This window comes from Dermacentor variabilis, chromosome 6, assembly GCF_050947875.1.
Source record: "Dermacentor variabilis isolate Ectoservices chromosome 6, ASM5094787v1, whole genome shotgun sequence".
NCBI classification, from domain to species: domain Eukaryota; kingdom Metazoa; phylum Arthropoda; class Arachnida; order Ixodida; family Ixodidae; genus Dermacentor; species Dermacentor variabilis.
This window is the reverse complement of record NC_134573.1, coordinates 189,920,322-189,942,667: the sequence shown is the minus strand read 5'-3', so window position 1 is coordinate 189,942,667 and position 22,346 is coordinate 189,920,322. Positions and strand designations below refer to the sequence as shown.

The following is a 22,346-nucleotide window of genomic DNA, read 5'->3' as shown; positions in this document are numbered from 1 at the left end:
TGTGGACATTTAACTGACACTCAGATTCATTGCTTGGTTATTTTTACATCAGCATCGGTGAACTCGCTTGCAACAGGAAATGTGCGGCGCGTTCTGGGTCGGATACAGGTGTAAGCATGTCGACTTCAAAGTGCATGCTTGGGCTCGCACTACTGGCCAGCTTCGCCCTTTCCTGGGCGTTTTTGAAGGGCCGCGCGGTACACACGTACACGCGCACCAAGAAAGTTCCACGTGTACAAGGCACCTGCATAGCGCGATTCCCTCTTTTCTTCTCGCAGGGCACCATGTGAAAAAGGTGTCAGCTGGAGCAGCACGAGAAAACAACGTTTCATCAAGCCAGCTCTCTGCAAAACCAGCCGTCAATGTCGAGGCAGTCGTTCTTGTCTGAAACTATTGCTCATGGATAGAGAAGTGAATTCGGCGCAGACGTATGCGAAGCATTATTCGCTGCTAACATCCCTTGGGCTAAGATCGAAAACAAGACATTCAAGGATTATTTGCACAAGTACAGCAAGTAAAATATGCCACGAGAGTCCACTCCTCGCAAGCAGTACCTGTGACCAATGTACGAGGAGACGTTAGAAAAAAAGAATCTGAAAACTCGGCGAATCATGCATATGGATTTCAGCGGACGAGACAACAGATGCGACCGGAAGTCTACTTGGACATGTTGTACAGTTCGAAAACTGAATGAAGAACAGCAAACAACACCTTTCTTGGTATGCTAGAAACAACTGAAAAAAAAAATAAACGAGCGGCGATACCACTGCCCATTTTATGAACTCGTCCTTGAGCGTACTTTACCCATCCGGAGCCCACGACGACCGGGTACTGCTGCTCTACACAAATGCAGCAGCTAATATGCACAAGGCTGCTGCATTTCTCAAGATCTTTTATCCAGAAGGATTGTCTTGTCTTGCCTTGTCTTGCCTGTCACTTGTCTTGTCCATGAGATTCATCGGGTTTCTGAAGAGCTGAGAAAGTCGTTGAGTTCTGTTACCGAACAGGTGCAACGCATGCGAGGCAGTGTTCCTTAAGGCGCATTCGCACGATCGCGCCTTTAAGGAACGGTTGCTAGATGTACCTCTTCCACCAGAGCCCGTTGTTACCCGCGGTGAGGAATTTGGCTGAAGGCAGTGGACTACTACAACAATCACTTCGCCGATGTTAGGCTGTTATTACCAACTTTGCATCAGACAAGAGCGTTGCTGTGAGAGGGGCCCAGACTGTTCTACACCACGATACCCTTGAATCTGACTTGGCATACTTGTCCGCTCATTGTACTTTCCTAGCAGAAAGCATACAGAAACCTAAAAGTTCGGGCGCCACTCTGACTTGTAGTGTTGAGCTAATTTTGGGCGTTCAAAAAAAGTTGGCCACCGTCCCCAATTGCTTACAGGGTTATCTTGAAGCTTAAATCTGTCTTCGACAGACATCCCGGATTTTCTGTACCAAAGGAGGTGTCCAAAGTTCTGAGCGGTGAACATTCCAAGATTACAGATGCAATTAGAGCATCGAGCTAACTTCAGTGAACGTTGAGCTTTCTTTTTCCGCATAAAAACTAATGCTGACTGAAAGAAGGCACAACTTAAAGTCGGAAAGCCTTGAGATGGTGCTGTTTTGTCATTCCTTTCATAGCCTTTCTCACAGTGCCGAATCACCCAGCTTTCCCGTAAATCTATTCAAATGGTGATTCTTGTCCTACTTCTTTCGAAGAAGGAAATAAAATGAACTTTCTCAAATCACGGGATTTGTCAGCTGACTGTTCAAAAAAGGTCGAAAATATGTCCTGGAATACGCTGCTGAGGTAATTATGAATTCAGCCTATATATGCAGAAGCGATAGTATTTAACGCCTATATACGCCTAAATGACAATTTTCAACTTCCGGTCATTATTGATTACTAGCGGAAACCCTGGTGCTAGTGTCTAAGGGAGCTTCAATGGGAGCGGTTGAGCCAGCATAGGAATAATGGCATGTACATGGATTTGCCTAAACTTCGTCCTTCTGGCTTAAAACGGCTTCTTTACTTTGTAAACTCGTCATTTTCAACAATGTACTGCGTAATGAAAAAAAAAGGACGATGAACAGTACCAGAAGAGGAAGACGAGGAAGCGAAGGTGAGCGTGGTGGGAGCAAGCAGCAGCGTGCTGATCACCGTGTGAATAAATAGCATTTCTGTGTGTTTTACCAGTTGATAGGCTAACAGTTATCAGAAGAGGGATACCAGACGCTAGTGAAGACTCCGGAGAACGTGAGTGAACTCTGTATGCATGTTGAACTGAGCAGTGAGCTGTGACAAGCTGCTGTGTGTCGAAGGTCGGAGTCAAAGTTCGAGTAGGCCTAGCGTAAAAACTATGGAAGACGCTGACAGTGCACAAGGCGATGACGGCAGCGAGCTGTCACTGCGCTACCTGCTGAAGATCATAGTTGAGAAGGATCGCCTCGGTGCTATCATATTGCAGAGGCAAAGTATCGTGCAGGGGCGTGCCGGAAGTTGTGCAGACATTTCAAGTTATGCCTGACTTGAAGGGCATAACCGACTTGAACGGTCAAGGAGACGCTGCGGGTGCAAGACTGGCTTGGGAAGCTGAAAACGGTGACGACGCTGCTCGGCCGGAAGAGTTGCGTCTGAGAGTAGCAAGAAACCACGTGGTTGGTGCAGTGAGAGACTACTTTCGAATAAGACGGCCTGAGATAAGCACGTGGGCGATTTCTAACGGCGTTTCCGGCACGTGTTCTTCAGCCAACTGCGATCAGCGGAGCTTTGGCGCCAAATGCAACAAAGGACACAATAAAGGCAGGTAATGACGGTAGCGTATTTTCACACCAAGGCGCGACCTTGCACAGAAGAGAACCTCGACTTTTTTTTACTCTCTAGAGCAGATTATCAGTGGACTTGATTAGCGCGCCTTGAGCACAATGTTGATGGGTAGTCACAGGATTACTTCGGCGACCTACTCCACGACATAGCCGAGTTCGAACGCATGAAGAGTGAACGGCAACGCAACTTCGCTGAACGACTGGGGTGGCCGACGGCCGATGCGACGGGCCGTGTGAGCAGCAGGGAACGGGACGTCTCGCCGATCCGGATTCCCGAGACCCGGGGAAGTCCTCAAGGCCGGGCTGAACAAGATGAACCCGCACACTTGGCGAGAGAATGCCCGCGCGGTCGTGTGTCGGCATTGCGCAATGAAAGGCACACTTGTACACGTCGCAGAAAAAAAAGCAACCGAATGAAATTACTTCATTCAAAAATGTAATTGATTATAGGTGTGAATTACTGGCTTCACGAAAGGAATTACTCAAGAATAATCGATTACTCCTACGTTACCTTCCTTTGAACTTCCATTAATATTTGTTGTGAAGTCGGGGTTCCGTGTGGCCACGAAGGTTCCACTGATGGTGCCGTGCGAAGTGCGGGGAGAAAGAAAGGTCCCGTGCGGCGTTTAAGAGATGAGCAAAGGTTTATAAGCAAATGTGCATGATCGAGTTTTACAAACTCGGCTCCATCTCAATCTCGGAGAACGCTACACTCCAGTCTTTGCATGGCCGACCTTTTCTGTCACAGCAGTCCAGATCAGCTATTTATGCCGTTTATTTCCCTCTTTCACTCGTCGAGGGAATCCACTGGCCAATCACGAGCGCCGATTCATATTGAGGGTTCGTTACAGCGCAACACAAGACAAGGACAAAAAGTTATAAAAGGACGACACGGCGCCGTGTCGTCGTTCTATACCTTTTTGTCCTTGTCTTGTATTGCGCTGTAACGAACCCTCAATATGAATCCCAACCAACTGGCCCAACTTGCCGTCTTGATGCACGAACGCCGAACCGTCCACAACCTCCTTTCCCCAACGGCCGACTCTTTTTGCCGAACTCTTACCCCCTTTGCCGGCTCTTGTTTCCAACGTTGCACATTACGAGGCAACCACGTGGCATACTGGTGAATCCGCCGTTGAGGTCCTTTCCCCGGCATTCCTCGACAATGACCATGTCATCAATTAGTGGCCTCTTCGTCACGGTCAGTCTGTCAGGATCGGGGTGCAGGCCATCGCGGTAATCGGAGGGCGGCGTTGTCGTCTTGAAGTTAGGCCTAATTGTTTACGCGTCACCGCCGTGGGTCCAGTCGTAGTCCGGGCGGGCGCTCGTATCGCCTGTCACTTCTGGGCGTTCGAAAAGCCGAAGCTATGGAGCATGACTGGTTGTCCATAAGACTTAGGTGACGCTGATTCATTCGCCTCGAGTGAACGATGAAGCGTGAACAACAGCCCAGACGGCTGCGCGTCTACCGGTGAAGCATCCTTTCCTCCGAGGGATCACCAGGCACCCCTGCCGTTAGATGGTGCATAGGGAGGCAGAGTTTTTCGATGCAACTCGGCCGGCTTGATGCCTGCATTGCTTAAAGCCATGCGGCGGCAGCTTCCAAGAATGAAGGTCTTCTGGCCAAAGAAGCGACCGTTGTCAGTCAGACACAATGCCGCAAGCGCCACATGCAAGCCACTCTCATCACCAGACTGCACAAGTTCAAATGATCTGATAACCCCCTTTCTAAAGAAAACTCTGAAACGCAAGGTGCACGTTGATCCGTACAAGTACCAAGAAATCTCCAGCTGTGTGTCTGCGCAAATAGACACCAATGGGGTTCATGTAATGAAGCTAAGTAATCATGAATTAGAGCTTCCACAGATCGGGAAGGCGAAGGGAGAACAGGACTTGATTAATTCGTATCCGTAACATTTAGCACAAGATAGCCGCATGATCATTACATAATGCCAAATTGCGAAATAAACAAAAGGGAAAGCGATGTACAACCCTTGTCACGTAGCTAAATTGGCTCAGAAAGCCTTAGTTATTCCGCCTTACTTCGAGCGCACTTCTAAATTGTGCTACTGTAAAGCTGCGCTCTTTCCGAGCAGGTCGCCATATTTACCATACCTTTACATAGTACGACGCAGCGTGATTAAAATAAATCAACAAATCTGAGAAATATTCAAATACTTTAAAATATCCTGCTAACTCCAAACAAGTCGCAATCAAGTTTACACTAAGGCATTTTATCTTCAGCCTACATCTCCGTGTAACTAAGAAAGAAAACACTGACACTTTCCTTTCTCGAGCGTTCAACCGTTACGTTTCCATGAAAGTAAACATCAAACTAACTAAATATATCTGCCATACCACGAGCAGGAGAGACTAAGGATGCCCCCCTGTCTAACAAGAGCTCCTAAAACTTAAACGTTCAAAAAATGTAATATTATCAAAGAAATGAAAGCTCATGAACTCAATCTACAAAACGTACCTCCAAAAAAGCACTCCTGTCAAATAAAGCACGACTCGTTATTAACTCCCGTAAAATCATAACTTATCAGGTTGCGCAACTTCCAAACTGTATGCACCACACTGTATGCAACACTGACCACGTTTACGTTGCAATTCTACACGTGTCACGTAAACTTTCCACTTGAAAATGTGGATCTAACCTGAGCCAAAAAGGCTAACAACCTAACAAAAAATTGTGGTGTTCCTTAGGCTTATCAAATGTTCAGCGCGCAACCAATGTCCTACAAACTGAGTACAAAAGAACAAAACTATTTGCAACCCGTCTTTTTGTATTCTCAGGCCTCAAACGTACCCTTTCGGAGGAGCTCGAGAAGGTCGCGCGTTCCGGGGTCTTCGCAAGGTGCGGTCTCGAAGAAGACAAAAGCTGCTCATTTGCCTGACGCACCTCGTAGCTTCAACTTTAGGACAGCAGCCTCCAAGTACTGGGAGAGGGGTACATTTACAGACCTCCGCGCGCTCTGTCTCCTTAGGTGCTAGGCCTTTCTTTGCCCCCTGTGATTGACCGGCTCTTGTAGCAACCTACAGGACCATTTGTTCTTTGCTTCCCTTTGTCCCTCTGCTTACAATGAGATGCACGCAGTGCGGTTAGGCGGCGGTTACTACGCCTGAATCTTCGCGAAACTCTCCTTCTTGCGACGTGCGTCACGCCGATCGCTTCGCTTTTTCGCCGTCTCCGGCTGGACCTTCGCGCATTTGCCTCTATCGCCTTGGCGCATCGATCGCGTCCTCCTTTCTCATCTTGGACGCCTTTTCTTCGCCACCTATTCTGACCTATCCGAACAGCCATAGGTGACTTTTTCTGGCACGCTGGGCGAACTTGCCGCCTCCGTGCACATTTGGCCGAACGGGCCCTCCGTTTCTTGTGCGGGAAAACCGCCGCTCTCTTCGGCAAGTGCTTTCCCCTCGCCTCCGGCATGTTTGGCTCGTCACTGCGCGCAGCAGCCTCGGGAATTGTTCCGTGGTCCTCTGACCGCTGCTCGATAGGGGATACGCCTATCAGCCTCACAGTCTCCTCCCATGCATTTGCCCTGAAAGCTCCGATATCGGAGAAGGATTCGCCTCGTTCCGTCAGCGTTTGCTCCGATCTATTCGAAGAGCAATAGCTGACTTTCTTTGGCAGGCTGGTCGAAATTGCCGCCTCCTTACACACCTGGTTGCTCACTGAAAGCTGTAGCATATACGGCTTCAACAGCTGCAGGTTCTTATCGGAGTCCTAAATTGTGGCAAATACCGCCCGCTTCTCACAGCACCTGCCCATGTGGCCTTTTTCTCCGCAGTTGTAACGAACAACTCTCTTCCGCGCCTCCGACGTGCGTACACCGTCAGCGGGCGCCTTCGTTTCTTGCGCTACTTTAGCTGCGTCATATTCTCTCACCTGATGCGTGCCGGGGAAATTTGAATTCTGCGGTTTAACATTCCCACGGAAAGACTAGTTACCCTTCTGCTTCCCGGCACCAAATCCCACTTTGTCGCTTCTCTCTGATCGTCGCGGATTACTGCGGAAACTTCGGCGCGTGCAGTAACCCTCGGCGAATTCTGCCGCTCTCTTACTTTTTTTGCCTTCGAAGTCGGCCTGAAGTGCTACGCCATGAGCCCTGTCGTAGTCTCGCGCTTTCTGATCGGACATGCAGCTCACGAAACACGTCCCGGATGACACCGTCTTAATTATCACGCACTCAAAACCGGCGAGGAAATTGACTATATCCTCGCCTGCCCTGAAGGTACGAAGCTGACGTCGTGCCATATAAATGTCTGACTTTTCCGCTCAAGCTCTGCCATCCTAAGAACGTGCCGTTGCGCTGCCTACTGCTCGCCCCTCTCGCGCTCCTCTGCCTTTTGCTTTCTTCCAACGATGGTTTCCCAAGCCTCGTCAGCTTCCTCGACCGCCACATCTGCCTTCGTGACGTCAAGAACTGCTTCTTTCGTTTTTCCGGAGTTGGCGGAAATTCCCAACTCCTAGAAAATTTAAAGGAGGTCCTGCACTTTGAATTTCTCCACAGCGAACTTGTTTGCGTTAAAAATTCACCCTTCCCTAAAACTGGAATTCGCTATTTAAAGAAGGTAAATTTCCAGCGAAGTGCCCACTAGAAAAGACTAACTCTCCTAGCATCTGCTTACTTGTACTAGAGAGAGTTCTGGCGACATGAAGAGCAAACATCAGACACTAGCTAGGTCTTCCTTATCGCTAGCATCAGGAGATTGAAGAATTTCTCAGCGCTCCTTCCTTACAACATAATTTTGCTGGGCTCACCGCAACTCCCCGCCTCATTCTGTAAAAGCTATATTTGTTACCTTTTGCCTTGCGCAGGACCAACCGAAATGCCCATCTGCTCACGATTTTGGACGAGTTCTTGGATTTCAACTTATCCGTGCTTACAGTGCACCCTGTGTTTCTTCCCCACTAGTAATTCAGCCCGCGAGACACTATATTCTTGGTCTACGAGACAAAAAAAAAAGATATGCAGATCCCACGCACTGTGGGGATCGATGTAAACGAAGCTTTGTCTGCTGTTTGCGTACATTGACGTTATTTGGCGGTGATATATTGACGGCATACGACAGCCGTGACGGGGTGTGAAACGTTATCCTTGCCTGCTCCGCTTGTGTTTGTTCTTTCCCCGCTCGACGCTTTAGGCGAGCCCTCGTCTCGTCGGCACTAAGTGCACGTACGTACGCTTCGGCGCCATTCTGGGTTCTAGCGTTGTAGCTCACAAAACTGCCTCCTCTCTCTCTCTCTATTCCCTCACTAACGTTCTCCCCAACTCCTCCCTCTACTGTCGTTGCTCTTGCGGGTGAGCACGGATACAAGCGCCGCTGCCACTGCACAGCATTTGTGAGGGGTCCCGCTTAATGACGGCGTCCAGAGGGCAATGTTGTACATGCGATGCGGCGTAAATATTGCGACGAGCTACTTCTGTCATGTATTACCGCGACAGCGTGAAGGGCCGCTTGTCGCAGAGAATATGCGGAAATCGTTCTGAACCACAACGAGGCAGGCCCTCCACGTGGCTCAGATCTTACCTAACATTCTTTACAAAGGTATTCCTTGGAATTTTGAGGATGACAGCTCATAAACAAATCTCATGAAACAAAACACCGACAGCGTATGCCTTTTATTTGTGGCATGGCCACGTCTCAACCACGTCCCGACGCGGCCAGAGTTAACGGCGTGCAGGACAACAGCAGCACCAGTGGGCAGGTCGAAAGAAGAGGCAAAGGAAGCTTCGCTCTAAGAACATTGAACGCCATCGCCGACTGCCTGCACTAACGAGTGACGAAAAGAGAAGCAAACACGTAGCACTCATCACACCGGTGTAGCCAACGCCGACTGATCCCGTAAACTGCCAGCCACTGTTGTGAAGCCGGGGTCCGTGCGGCCACGAAGGTTCCACTGATGGTGCCGTGCGAGGTGCGGGGAGAAAGAAAGGTGCCGAGCCAAGTTTCAGAGATGAGCAAAGGTTTATAAACAAATGTACGTGATCGAGTTTTACAAAATCGGCTCCACCTCACTCTCAGAGAACGCTACATGCTAAAGTCTTTGCATGGCCGACCCTCTTTCTCACAGCAGACCTGGCCCGCTTTTTATGCCGTTTACATCCCTCTTTCACTCGTCGAGGGAATTCACTGGTCAATCACGAACGCCGAACCGTTCACAACCTCCTGACTCCAACGCCCCACTCATTTTGACCAACTCCTACCCCCTTTGCCGGCTCCCTTGTCCCAACGTTGCACAATACGAGGCAACGACGTGGCAAACTGGTGAACCTGCCATTGACGTCCTTTTCCCGGGATTCATCGGGAATGACCATGTCATCAAGTATTGGCCTTTTCATGACGGTCAATCTGCCAGGATCGGCAGATTCGCGGTAGTCGGAGGGTGACTTTGTCGTCTTGAAGTGAGCTGTGATTAGAGAGTTTTCGATTAGGGGACGCAAGCCGCTTGCATCCCCTAATCTAAAACTCTCTATTGTTTACGCGTCACCGTCGGCGCCATGGGTCCAGTCACAGTCCGGGCGGGCACTCATCTCGCCTGTCACTTCTGGGTGTTTGAAAAGCCGAAGATATCGAACATGACTGCTTGTCCGTAAGACTCAGGTGACGCTGATTCATTCGCCTCGAGTGAACGATCAGCACACGAGACAGCTGCACGTCTGCCGGTGAAGCCTTCTTTGCTCCGAGGGATCACCAGGCACAAGACATTGCACAGATACACTGCACTCAACGAACTCCACTTTCAGTGCGTCCTCTGCAGGCTTTCACACATTGCTTACCTTCATGAACAAGTAGGTTTAGAAAATTTCGTCGGTCTCCTTTCCTCGATTTTGTTGTGAATACGTGAGCAGCGACATTGAAAGCTCGCTCGATGTGCGCGCTGGAGGTCGGTCGGTTTCGTACCATACCGACGCATGGTGCACAGGACTCGTTACGCAGCAGGTGCCTCGTGGAGCGCGGCCTTCCACTGTTACTGGGACTTGGAGAAGACGCTCTCAATTGGGCCAGATAGAAGCTGAAAAAAGATCGTCGGTGGATGATTTTCAGGCACTAACGTCCTAAGTGGCCGTCGCCATCGGGACATGCCGGCACTGGTTGAATTCGTTGGCCAGCATCCGGGGGAGCCTGTTAAGGTGAAGACACAAATACTGAGCTGTCTGAACATTCGCATCAGTGAGGCTGCTTTGTGGCATGATCTCGCTCATTCTATTGTAGTTCCCGCCAAATTGGCGTTTTCAAAACTGCGTTGCTTGTAACAGCTTAATCGTGCCGGCAAGAAAGTAATACTTACATGTGTGTAGCTATTGAAGAATGTAATCGAATTACAGTGAGCGTTACCGAGTAAACAAAGTAATCGTTAAATTCGGCTAGTCAAGTTCCCTGTGCGCAACTTATTACCCAGAAACCTACCATAGAATTCGTTTTATGGGAAATAAGTACATTAATTCATTAAAGAATTACCAAAAAGGACATGCACATCTCACGCACTGTGGGAATAGATGTAAGGAAGCTTTGTCTGCTGTTTGCGTTCATTGACGTTATTTAGCGGTGATATATTGACATGAGAGAGTTTTAGAATAGGGGCCCCAATAGTTTGGGGCCCCAAAGAGCTTTGCGGGTGTCAGCGTTGGGGCATGCAAGAGTGAAGAGATTTAGAATAGGGCTTCGCGTTTGCGAAGCCCTATTCAGAAGACAAGCTATTAGAAATAATTAAATAAAATATACCATTTTATGATAGGAATAGTAATTTTGACTTGATTATATTCACATTTCATTACAATTTAGAGGTTATTCTGTAAGTAGCGAACAATTAGTTGCGCTTAGTTTTGACCAAACCAACTTTACGTGCCTTCACCAGCCAAGCTTAGCGGTGTTAGGCCTACAAGCCATAAAATCCACAATCAAATTCGGAATCAGCGGCGTCTAATGAATCAATCTTCGTAACAGACGCTAGTTGAGAGAAAGCGATAACCGCAGTCACTTCTCCTAGCTTGCGAACTTTACACGTTACCACGAATCGAACCCAGTTTGGTGCTAGGTTGGAGCCGTCGCTTCGATGGGTGCCGCCATGTTTGTTGACGCAAAGCTTTTGGAGTCGCTATTTGGGCTCCCGCTAAATCGGTGAAATAGCGTTCCCAACGCAAAACCCAAACGCAGTTTGCGTCTCGCGCATGCGCAGTGGCTTCGACGCTATTTCTCTGGGGCCCCAAACCAAAACGTTTGGTGCCCCTATTCTAAAACTCCCTATTGAGGACATACGACAGTCGTGACATGATGTGAAATGTTACCTTGCCTGCTCCGCTTGTGTTTGTTGTTCTTGCTCCTCTCGAAGCTTTATGCGAGCCTTCGTCTCCTCGGTACTAAGTTACAGTGAACTAGAAGGCTTTCTAGTGGCGCGAACGGCTTCCTAGGAGCGGGCCTTTCAGTGTGGAGTGACCCCTCTTGACAAATGCCGCCGGCCGCACGGCAGCCTGCAGCGGCGCAGCATTATTCCGAACGGGGTTTCTTACGAGAAACTCTCGCTAGCCGGCACTTCGGAAGGAAACAACAACAAAAAAACGTCCATATACGCGCACAGAACGAAGAAATGTTGGCGGGTCGATCCAGTGTATCAGTACGAAGCTAGGAACAAAAATGGGGCGCGTTGGCTTAGCGATTTCAGTGTATTTCAGCTATAGTTGTTCAGCTGTTCGTAAGGAAAGCGTATCCGCCCGGATGCGCTCGTTAATGGGAGGTGCCTGAAGTATATTTAAACCAGCCTGGCTGATTACTTCAGGAGCTGTTACAGTAACCGGCACCGCTGTCTGCTTCTGAGCACGCTCGGAGGCGCGCCACGTACGAATAGGCGCACCATTCTATCATATTTCGTTAGACCTATTATTTTTCTCACATTTTCTGTTCTCTGTGAAAAGTGACTGGATACGTGCACACTGTACCGTCCCTTTATTTCAGCAGTTCCGTGCACGTAACTGGCCGGGTTGGCGTGTAAAACACTACCCGAACAAAAAAAGATCTTAGTATCGCTTTAAGTTTGCATGTCCACATGTTAAAAACTGCAACTCACTTCGATGTACAATGAGTAGGCAGTGATTTCATGATCACTCTTTCTCTGCCAGCTTTTTACCCGCTGCTCCGTTGCTGCCACCGCTGCCCAGGCATGACAACTTGTCGTAGGCGCGACAAAAGGGACTAGTTTTGAATACATAATGCCAATACACTACGCGAATGTTTTGGGAGCTCACTCTACGTTGGGTTTAAGGGTGGTATTGAAGAAGTGCAACACTTTATTGTACACATCTTGTTTCCCATTTCTCCCATCTTGCGGTCATCAGACGTAGGAACAAAAGCACATGTTATTTATTCACATTGTACAAAAACAGTTTCTTATTTCCACATTAATTCTAAAATTAATACAGTGCGTTAGAATAGGCACAAGAATGGCGGCATACATTTATGGCACTGCAGCCATTTATAATCGACTTAACTTCAGTTACTGCCATGCAATTCGTTTCTCATCATGAGACTTATTCAGACCTTTGATGTAGAAATGCATTCGTGTGACGACGTAAAAAACTGATAAACTTCGCGGTTAATACCTTGCAGTGTTCAACACAACCAACACCACTAATGCTGCTCCTGTTGATGACTGCCAACAGATCCACAATGCTGTCTCGATTTACTAAAGTAGCCAGTGAAGATGTCTTCTGGTTCCCTGATGAACACGGAAAGCTTCAGTGAAGGGTAGAGAAGACCAGCGAAGTTGCAAGGTTTCTTGAAAACGGCAACATTTAAGCACTTTCCATCTGAATCAGGCAGCAGAAGCTAGTTCATGCATGCACTACACTTTGTTTTCAGTGCACATTCCCTTGCGACAAAGCCTGCCACATAATAAGTAACTCTTGAGTCACTGCATTGAATAATGTGTGGGTGGTCCGGTACAGTCAGAGAGCTGCTATAAAGCGAACCTTCGGCGCCTTCAAGATCTCCCTCACGAAGCAACAAGTCAACTGCTGCTGCTTGTACGAACTAGCAGTCTGGTCTTCAACTGTCAAAAGCAAGCTTACAAATTACTCTTGAACGTTTGATCCAATGACGCTCTTGGCAAAATTGTAATAGCTAGGACAATTAATGGCAATTAACGCCGCTTTGCGGAGCCGGAGTTTTTCGTGTCACATATGCATGCAGGTTGGGCAAAATCGTCGGAACTGCATTATGGACAAGCGTAGCGTTCCCCTTAGCATTCGTACTTCAACACCATTGGTGGTACACGCGTAGTCTTCCACAATAAAATGCGGTTCAAGGTGCAACTCGCGCACAGCGCGATTGGTGTCCAGCGGCCTGTGGAGGCGATGGAGGTTACGCTCCAATAGATGTCGTCGTTCTTCGTCTTTCCGGGTTTCAAAAAGAGATAACTTACAACTTTGTTACATACGCGCATATCACAGTTGTGCAACCTTGTGCGTAACAATGGTTTAGACGCTTCTATTTTAGCCGTTTCACGAGGATAAACAAGCACACCACACGGAAAAAGTAACGCCGGCCATATCGCACAGCAAACGAAATGGGAAGAGTGGGCGATGACAGCGCCGCCGCTACTTCGCCATAAGTGGGGCAAGCAAGGGGATCACGCTTCGGTCGCGCCACTAGAATGCGTTCTAGTTCACTATAACTAAGTGCAGGCTTCGGCGCCGTTCTGGTTTTTGCCTTGTCGCTCACAAGACTGCCTCATAGGGAAAGGACTCAACAAGAGCGGACACCCATAGAGCCAAGCGGCCGAATTGACTGCAGCGCACCAAGCTGCCGGCGTTAATACCTGAACCACACTTACAGTCGTGATCAATTTGAAGGTGATCGCTCGAGCGGCGACCGAAACTAGGAGCAGCGCCACGTTACGTCATCACCGTCAGTCAAGAGGGAACCATAGAGAAAAATTTCAACAAGAGCGGACACTCCCATAGAGCCCAGCGGCCGAATTGACTGTGGCACACCAAGCGGATGTTGTTGACTTCTTCCGGTTTCGGTTTTGGGCGCGCGCGTTTTGAACACCAGTTGGTACACGCCGCGCCGGCTCCGCTGCTCGGCGCGGCATTCATTTTTTTTTTCCGCTTCTGCTGAACCTCGCGTGGCCTTGACGTGGAATCGTTTCATTATTAAGTAGAAATGATTGCGATTGACCTTTACAAGACTGCACCGAATCTGTCAGGTGCAATTTCATAAAGAAAACGAAAGACGTCTTCTGAAATGATGAAATGTTTATTTTGCTCTATATAAATGCTCGTTCCAGGCTTCTGCATTCATCCAAAGTTGTGGCACCAGGTAAGCAGCAGTCGTTGCCGTACGATGCTCCACCGGATGCCATCAGCTGAAATAAAGTAAATTACAAGCATGTATCATTTTGGTATATTGACCTAACAGGAGTATTTCGTGTAGAGGCGAAACGTGCGTAAGTGGTGAATGAGCGGCATTAGAGATAAATTCACTTTTACGTACATTTCGCAGCAAAGACTCCTCCCAAACAATGCCATAAAATCTGAACATCCGATTTTCAAGCACCCCTCCTTTCCCGGGCATTATTTCCTGCACTTTAAGTGCACAAATACACGGGTGATTGCGCGTTTCCAAAACAACTTGGCCTCAGTCGACACGATGGTACGCGAAGTACACACACAGGCTCAGCCAGACCATGTTACACGCTCGCAGAATGCCTTCTAATCGCACTCAAGTCAGACTCGTGGGTGCAAAGCCTGTTTTCAGTTGCTCAGAATACGTAAATGTCATGTTCTTGAGCTCCTTCGTGTTATCTTTTACGCGTCCTGCTGGCGCATGCAACACTCCCGTGTTACCACTCTCGGCAATCGCTCGTCGCGTTTTCGAGAAGCGTGAGTACCAAAATAACGCATATGTTGTTGCAGGGCTATAAAATGCGTCACAAACTTGTCCCACTAAAGTTCAGTACACGCAAAACCCACTATGGCCGGCTTGCTTTTTTGCTAACACCTTCACAACCCCAGGCGAGCAAGCCTCAAGATATCCCAAAAAGTTACCAAAGAAATTACAATACTTTTTCGGGTCAGAGAATGCGTCACGAACTTCTACCAGTAAGATTCAGTACACGCGAAACTAACTGCGGCACACAGCCGAGCTGCTTTTCGCTAACTGCGTCAATAAGCCGGGCGCGGCAACCGTGCTTCTAAACTACCCCAAATATAACGACGCTAGTTACAATATTGTTGGGTGCCACAGAATGCGCGAAAACTTGTCTGTCTTAGGCGCTACGACGTAGTACACGCATGTATGTACAGGTGCCCCCAGAATAATTCGGAAAGTCGGACACGCAGCTGCTCGTCGGCGGAGCGCGCCGGCGGATAAATACAGGCAAGGTCTGCGCATGCGCAGTCTCCCTAGCGAGCAAGTTTCGCTCCCTAGTGTTTCTAGATTGGCGTTGTCTTGCTCCAAAAAGTTAGCGCTAGGTGCCCTTTAGCATTGTGCAGGGGAGGCTGGGCGAATGAATGTCTGTAGCGCAGCATGCACCATAATCTATAAATAAAGGCTTGTGGACGCCGTGCAGCGTATTCCCGCCATGGTCTGCATCCCGTGTGGGAGATAATAGCAATGCTTTGCGTGATTACGTGCTAGTGAGGCGGCTTGGCTACAACGACCTCGCTGCGCTATTTTTTCAACCGTGTTAGCCTGTCCTGCGAAGTATTAGTTCTTAATAAATTATCTCCCGCTCCGTGGTACTAATGGCTTCGTAAAACGAGGACAATTTCCACTTATACATGACCCCTCTTAAAGGTTGTGTCTGCGATAGTGGCAATAAAAGAGTTTACAAAATGAAATAACGCGGCACGTTCCTCAAGGCCAGTTTCATGCACAGGAGGCCACCTCATTCCTTTTCCTCGTGGGAGGCCGCTCTTCGGGCCACTTGCTCGCATGACCAGCTCTGGCTGGTGGACCGTGCTTGCCTAGAGATGTCCGCCAGGGGGCTCCCGGACGTCTAGGGGCCCAACCACATTTAAATAGATCCAGTAAAGTTTTATCCATCCATCCATCCATTCGAAGGGCATTTTAATGAACTCTTCACGACTCCAGTCATTTATTGGCGCACCACATTACGTGGTTCGCATATATTGTGCGCCAATCAATCACGGAAACTGGATCATTGGAAGCGAGTATTCTTACGTATTGATCGCGTGTCGGCGTTTGTTGGTGTAGATATTCATTTTCATACTCATTTTCTTTTGCTCAGAGGGGATATACAATGATAATCAAGGGTAGGCTGTGCGAGCTGAATGAAAAAATATAATAAGGAGAACATAGTAAATATAAATAACAGGAAGAACACTGGGTTCATTTTCTCCACAGAAAACAAAAAGAATCGAAACGTAACTTTGTTTCGTCTAAAGCGCTTGTCATGTTCTGCTATCAACATCTCGCGATGTCCACGCGAAGCGCAGCTTGTAGGCAGCGTGGAATTGACTCGCAGAGCGCATCTACGAAGTCCCTCCTCTCACCAAAGCCCTTCCACTCGCGCGTTATGGCGAGCCAGAGCTCGTCGGCACTTGCCCCTCCAAGATTCAGCTTGGATAAACTTTCCTTCATCGTGCCCCACACGTTAATAACATTGAAGTCTGCACCTTTCGGAGGCAAGTAAAGAACGCGAACACCACATTTTTAAGAAGTTTTTCCACAGCTCTGGCCATGTGCACCGGCTCAGGTCTTGTTGGAACAAGTAGCAGCCATCTTTAAATGGCCCGTCAAGAGCGTATGGCAATAGGTGGAAGTCCTGAATTTCGCTGTAAACTTCAACTGTGAACAATGGGGACAGCCGGATTGTCGGACCGAGGCCCTCTTTGCTAATTGCTCCCCAAACGTTGAGGGCAGAGTGGCCGCTGTTGTAGATCTCGGAAACATACTCAGGCTCATATCTACACGAAAAGGAGGCAATGGATAATGGTCTTTTCAGATGAAAGACCTCTTGCGCGTCCGAAGAATTTGTGCTTAAAAGGTCAGAATGAAAAGGAAAATACCTGCAGTTGTATGGTCTCCATACCCGGCGCTCTTAATCCCATCTAGATGAAAATGTCGATTCATCTGAGAATATGACTTCCTTCCATTCTTCACAGTCGTCCAGCGCTCATATGCCCTGCCAAACCCAAGGCGCCGGCGTTCTTGGCACTCCGTAATGTGTGGCTTTTGTGCCGCGACAAATCCACGAAGACCAGCCTCTCGCATGAGCCTTCTAATTGTTTCCTCACTGGCTTGCAGGTTGAGGGCTGTCTTGATCTGGCGGGTGCTCTAAAAAGGATCGGCAACGGCTGCAGCAACAATCAGAAGGTCGGACTCTTGCAACATGCATCGGTGTCGTCCCGATCGTGCTGCATCTTTGAGTCGGCCATCTTCATCCCTGTATGCTTGGATTATTCGGTTGACCGCACTTATAGACTTTCCTGTGAGGCGGCATATCTCACGTTGAGGTATATCTTGTGAAATGAGCTTAATTATATTTCTCCGCACATTCATCGGCACTTTTTTCGGCATGTTGCCTCGATTGTAATAGGGCGGAATTCGCGTAACTGTCATTGTTTAAATATGTTCGTATCTCTTTATCAATCGAGCCGCCGATATCATCACGGTTGCATCAGACGCAAACGCCGCCCTTTGCCAGCGCTAGTCACGGTCACCTACCATAAATATTTTGAGCAAATGATAAATACGGCCCACATGAAAAATGAAAAACAAAGGCGCCCAAGCACCCGACCATGCAGACACGAGCGCTTATGCTCCAACGCGAGTGCATGCGCAGACACAGCTTGTCACGGACACCATCGGCCCAGCCCCCTTGACAAAACGTTAAGGGGCACCTAGGGCTACCGTTTTGAAGCAACGCAACCCAAACTAGATGCACTAGGGAGCCAACCCTGCTCGCTAGGGAGACCGCGCACGCGCAGACCATGGTACTACTTTTTCCACGGGCGCGCTCCGTCGGCGAGCGGCCGCGTGTGTTGCGTTCCGAATTATTCTGAGAGCGCCTGTACATACACGCGCAAATGCGTCACACGGCCGAGCCGGTTTTCGCTTACTGCGTCAATAAGCCGGGCGCGGCAAGCGTGTCCAAAAACTACTGAAATAAGTTACAGTAATGTTGGGGCTCATAGAAAGCGTCGCAAACATCTTCCAGGACGAGGCATTAACTCAATTTAACTGCGCCAGGTCGGCGGAGCTGTTTTTCACTAACTGCGCCACTCGAACTAAGCCTAAATGTGCTTAAAATGCGCCGCACATTGTCAAACACAATTTTTCACCTTGCCGTAGTCCAGTAGTGCAGTGGTGCCGTGTCGAAATGCAGACGATACGCAAGAAAAGCATAGAGAAGGCCGGGAGCCCAAAAAACATGGGCTATATCCAAAACAGACGGGTCGCCGAGCACGCGAGCTTCGCACGTACAACCGGCCTCGCTCAGGCGAATGACGTATGCACGCGTGTCTGGCGTACCGCTAGCTTGTTGCTAGGCAACGCAACAAAAAGTTGCAAAGTATAAGTTCATTTACACGCAAAACTTTTTCACTTTTAGTGGGAAGAAATAAAAAAAAATGAAACGTTGTCTGGAAGTTTATTTCACATTCTTTTTTTTCTGATGCTCGAGTCAACTAACGGATGTTGTTGAAACTAGGCGTGACGTATTTCCTGTTGCCAGTTTTTGAAGAGTGTCCCCTCTTGTTGAATTTCTTTCTCTATGAGGGAACCATCAGATAGCTTCCCTCTCTCTCTTTTGCTGTTCGCTGAGCAGCTGTCACTCCCGTCTGGCAACTCGCAGCTTTTCGTCACCCTTCAGGAGATAACCTCCGAATTAATTTCGACTGCCTTATCAGCTATTGCACAGAGGCGTCATTGTTAGCCAATGTATGCATGGGGCAGGGACGCACACACTTCATTGCCATGAAAGGGTAACAAGCACAAAAATGCGGCGATTTAGTCTTGGGGGTGACGGTTGCAGCCTGGACGAGCGTAAAAGGGGAAGAAGGTAGCGCAATTTTCATCTTCGCAGTTCCAAAATCGGCCGCTATGCTGCTTGGAAGGCCCGCCGGTCGCAGCTCGAGCGATCACCATCAAATTGATCGCGACTGTACGGTTTCGGTTTTGGGTGCGCGTGATTTCAACGCAAGCTGGTGCGCGTTACGCCGGCTACGCTGATCGACGCGTCTTTTTTTTTTTTTTTTGCTTCTACTGCTCTACAGCGCCTGGTTATCGTGCGAGATCGTTTTATTATTAAGTAAAAATGATTGCGAACGATCTTTACAAGCCTCTGTCGAATATGTGCCACGTGCAATTTCATAAAGACGCAAGACGCCTCGTGAAATGAGGAAAATTTTATTTTATTCTATATAAATGCTCGTCGCGGGCTTTTTGTGCATCCAACAAACGTTGTGGCACCAGGTAAGCGGCAGTAGTTCCCGTACGAAGCTCCACCGGACGACGTCAGCTGAAAAAATTAAATTACCGGAAGTGTCACTTTGTTATATACGAATAATGCGCGTAGGGGCGAAACGTGCGAAAGTGGTGACCGGGCGGCATTACAAACAAAAGCAGTTCGCTTTTGCATACATGGCGTAGAAAATACCCGGCTCATCCCAGACAGTACCGTACTTACCACGAAAACATCCTAATTACAAGCATTGCCCTCTTCCCGGAACTTATTTCGTGCACTTTAAGAGCACGAATACACGGGATACTGCGCGTTTCCAATAGAACTTGGCTACGGTCGACGCCGATAGTACATACGCTACGAATACACAGAGGTGGCCACAACACAGGCCCTCCAACAGACCATGCTAGACGCTCGCAGAATTCCTTCTACTCGCACTCAATTTAAATGCGTGGGTGCAAAGCCTGTCTTCAGTCGTTCAGAAGACAGATTTTTCGAGCTATGAGTTCCTGGTGTTCGAGCTCCTTGGCGTTATCTCTTGCGCATTCTGCCGGCGCAAGCAACACACTACCGTGTTATCACCCATGGCAATTGACAAGCGTGAGTACCGAAAGAAGGTTTGTTGCGGGGCCGTAAAAATTGGCGCAGACTTGTCGCAGTAAGATTCAGTACACACCAAACTAACTTTGTCACCATGGCCGAGCTCCTTTTCGTTGCGTCACGACAGGCGCGGCAAGTGTGGCTCAAAATTATCCGAAAATTCAACGAAATTAATTACAATAATGTTGGGGGTCAGAGAAAGCGTTACGAACTTGTCCCAGTAAGATACAACACACTCGAAAGAACTGCGCCATACAGCTTAGCTGGTCTTCGCTAACAGCCTCACAAGGCCAGGCGTGGTGAGCGTGCCTCATACGCAACAAAAAAGTACCAAAATTAATTTTCAACAATGTTGGGCGTCAGAGAAAGCACCACACAGTTGTCTTGTCAGTGCATTAAAGCGCGAAACGGCATACTAGGGCCGGGATGCTTTTTGCTAACCGCGTCACAAATCCAGCGCGGCCACTTCGCTTGAAAAGTACGCCAAAAAAGTAACTAAATTAGTTACAATAATGTTTGGGGGTTAGAGAAAGCCCCACGAACTTGTCCCAGCAAGATTCATTGCACGCGAAACTGCGTCACAGCGCCCTGTGCGACCAGTGTGCCCAAGAAAAACTGCCGAAAGAAGTTAAAATAATGTTGGGCTCATAGAAAGCATCGTAAACATATCGCAGTACGAGTCATTAATTCAGCTTAACTGTGCCATGATGGCCGAGCTGTTTTTCGCTAACTGCGTCACAAGGCTAGGATCCGTGCCGCAAGCTTAATTGCTTGAAATGCGTTGCAGATTGTCGAACAAAATTTCTTACCTTGCCGTAGTCCAATAGTGCAGTGGTGCCATGTCGAAGTTCAGTAGGAACGCCAGAATTCGCCGGGAGCCCACCAAATCAGGTTAAATGCAAAAATATAAAAACAGGCAGACAGGTCGCCGAACAGGGCAACGTTCAGATGCGCAGCCGGTCTTGGTCGCTTCGGCGGTGTCTGACAAATGACGCACGCATCTGGCTCGTCATTCGCCGATTCGCCTGTCGCTAGGCGACAGAAGAAAGCCGCAAAGTTTGATTTAATTTATACGCAGATATTTTTAGTTTTCTCGGGAAAGAATAAAAGAAATGAAACAATTTCTGTTAACCTCATTTCACGCACTCTTTTTTTTTTTTTCGATGCTCGCGGCAGCAAACGGTCGGCATTAATATTAGCGTGACGTATTTCCTGTTGCCAGTTTTCGCCGAGGATCCCCTCTTGTAGAATTTATTTCTCTATGACTGCCTCCTCTTTCTCTCTCTCTCTATTCCCTCGCTAACATTCTCCCCACCTCATCCTTCTACTGTCGTTGCTGTTGCGGGTGAGCATGGAGACAAGCGCGGCAGCTCCTGCACTGCATTTGTGGGGGGTCACGCCTAGTTACGGCGTCCGACGCTGTGCAAGTGTTGTTACGACGCTGCGTAAGTGTTCAAACGAGCTTGTCGGGTCGTCCTTCCTTTGTGCCACACTCCTGTCATGTACTAACGCGATAGCGTTAAGGGCCCCGCGTCGCGGATTATCGCTTTGGTACACGACATGGGGGTGTGGCACAAAGGAAATACGAGAAGCTCGTTTGAACAGTTACATCGCCTCGCATGTGCACAATGCTTGGCGAATAATCATTCTGAACCACAACCGCGCAGGCCCTGCACGGACGCATACCTTGTTTTACATTCTTTACAAAATTATTCCACGGAATATTGAGAATGACAGTTTAATGACAATGTCATGAAACAAAACACCGACAGCGCATGCGTTTTATGACATAGCCAAGTCTCAACTGCGTCCCGACGTGGCCGGCGTCAGCGATGCACACGCATTCGCGTATCTCTCCTGCTATTGAATGTGTCCGTCACGTAAGACAGCGAGCTCATACCCCCTTAAACGCGGCCTCCTCACTACTACGACAGAAGAGGACTGAAATTCTACGCTGGAGTGATGAGCGGCAATGGAGCCAGCTGTGGAAGACGACGACGCTCGAGCCATAGAGTTTCCTCATACGAGAGGGAACTCTGGCGCTGCAGTAGTTGACCCACTATGGCAATGATGGGAAGTACATGGATTGGTCTGACCTTCGTGCTTGTTGATTCAGACCTTCTTGTGGCTTTGTTTATTACGCTTTATATACCTTCGTTGTCGTAAAATTCAGAGGAATTCATGCTCTTCGAATGTAGAAGACGCTGTGAACACGCACAATTGCTACTAATTGCAACGATTGAGCTTGTCGAGGTCGCCAAATAGAAACGCGCCAAACGTCTCAAGGCACTGGCATGCCTGCGATAAATTCATAAGGGTGTTTCACATCGCCTGTCGACGCATGCGTCCAATGCAGCCACCGAGGTGAGCGGACGCGGAATGTCGGGCTCTTCACGAGTGGTCTCAGCGGCCCACCCGGGACGCGGTAACAGGATTGTAGCTGAAATCGACAAGGCTTTTGAGATTATTTTGCCGCATTTGTCAA

General features: G+C 48.6%; 1 protein-coding gene and 1 long non-coding RNA gene across 2 annotated transcripts in view; one reads left to right on the top strand and one right to left on the bottom strand.

Moving 5' to 3' along the window:
• LOC142585988 (protein Wnt-16-like) overlaps positions 1 to 22,346 on the top strand; it is a 277,621-nt gene that overhangs the window by 214,030 nt on the left and 41,245 nt on the right. The gene's annotated exons all lie outside the window — the stretch shown is intronic.
• LOC142585989 (uncharacterized) lies at positions 14,070 to 18,288 on the bottom strand. Its single transcript, XR_012829168.1, has 2 exons — positions 18,141 to 18,288; positions 14,070 to 14,197 (listed from the first exon to the last, which is right to left on the bottom strand). It is a non-coding gene; the product is annotated as an uncharacterized LOC142585989 (long non-coding RNA).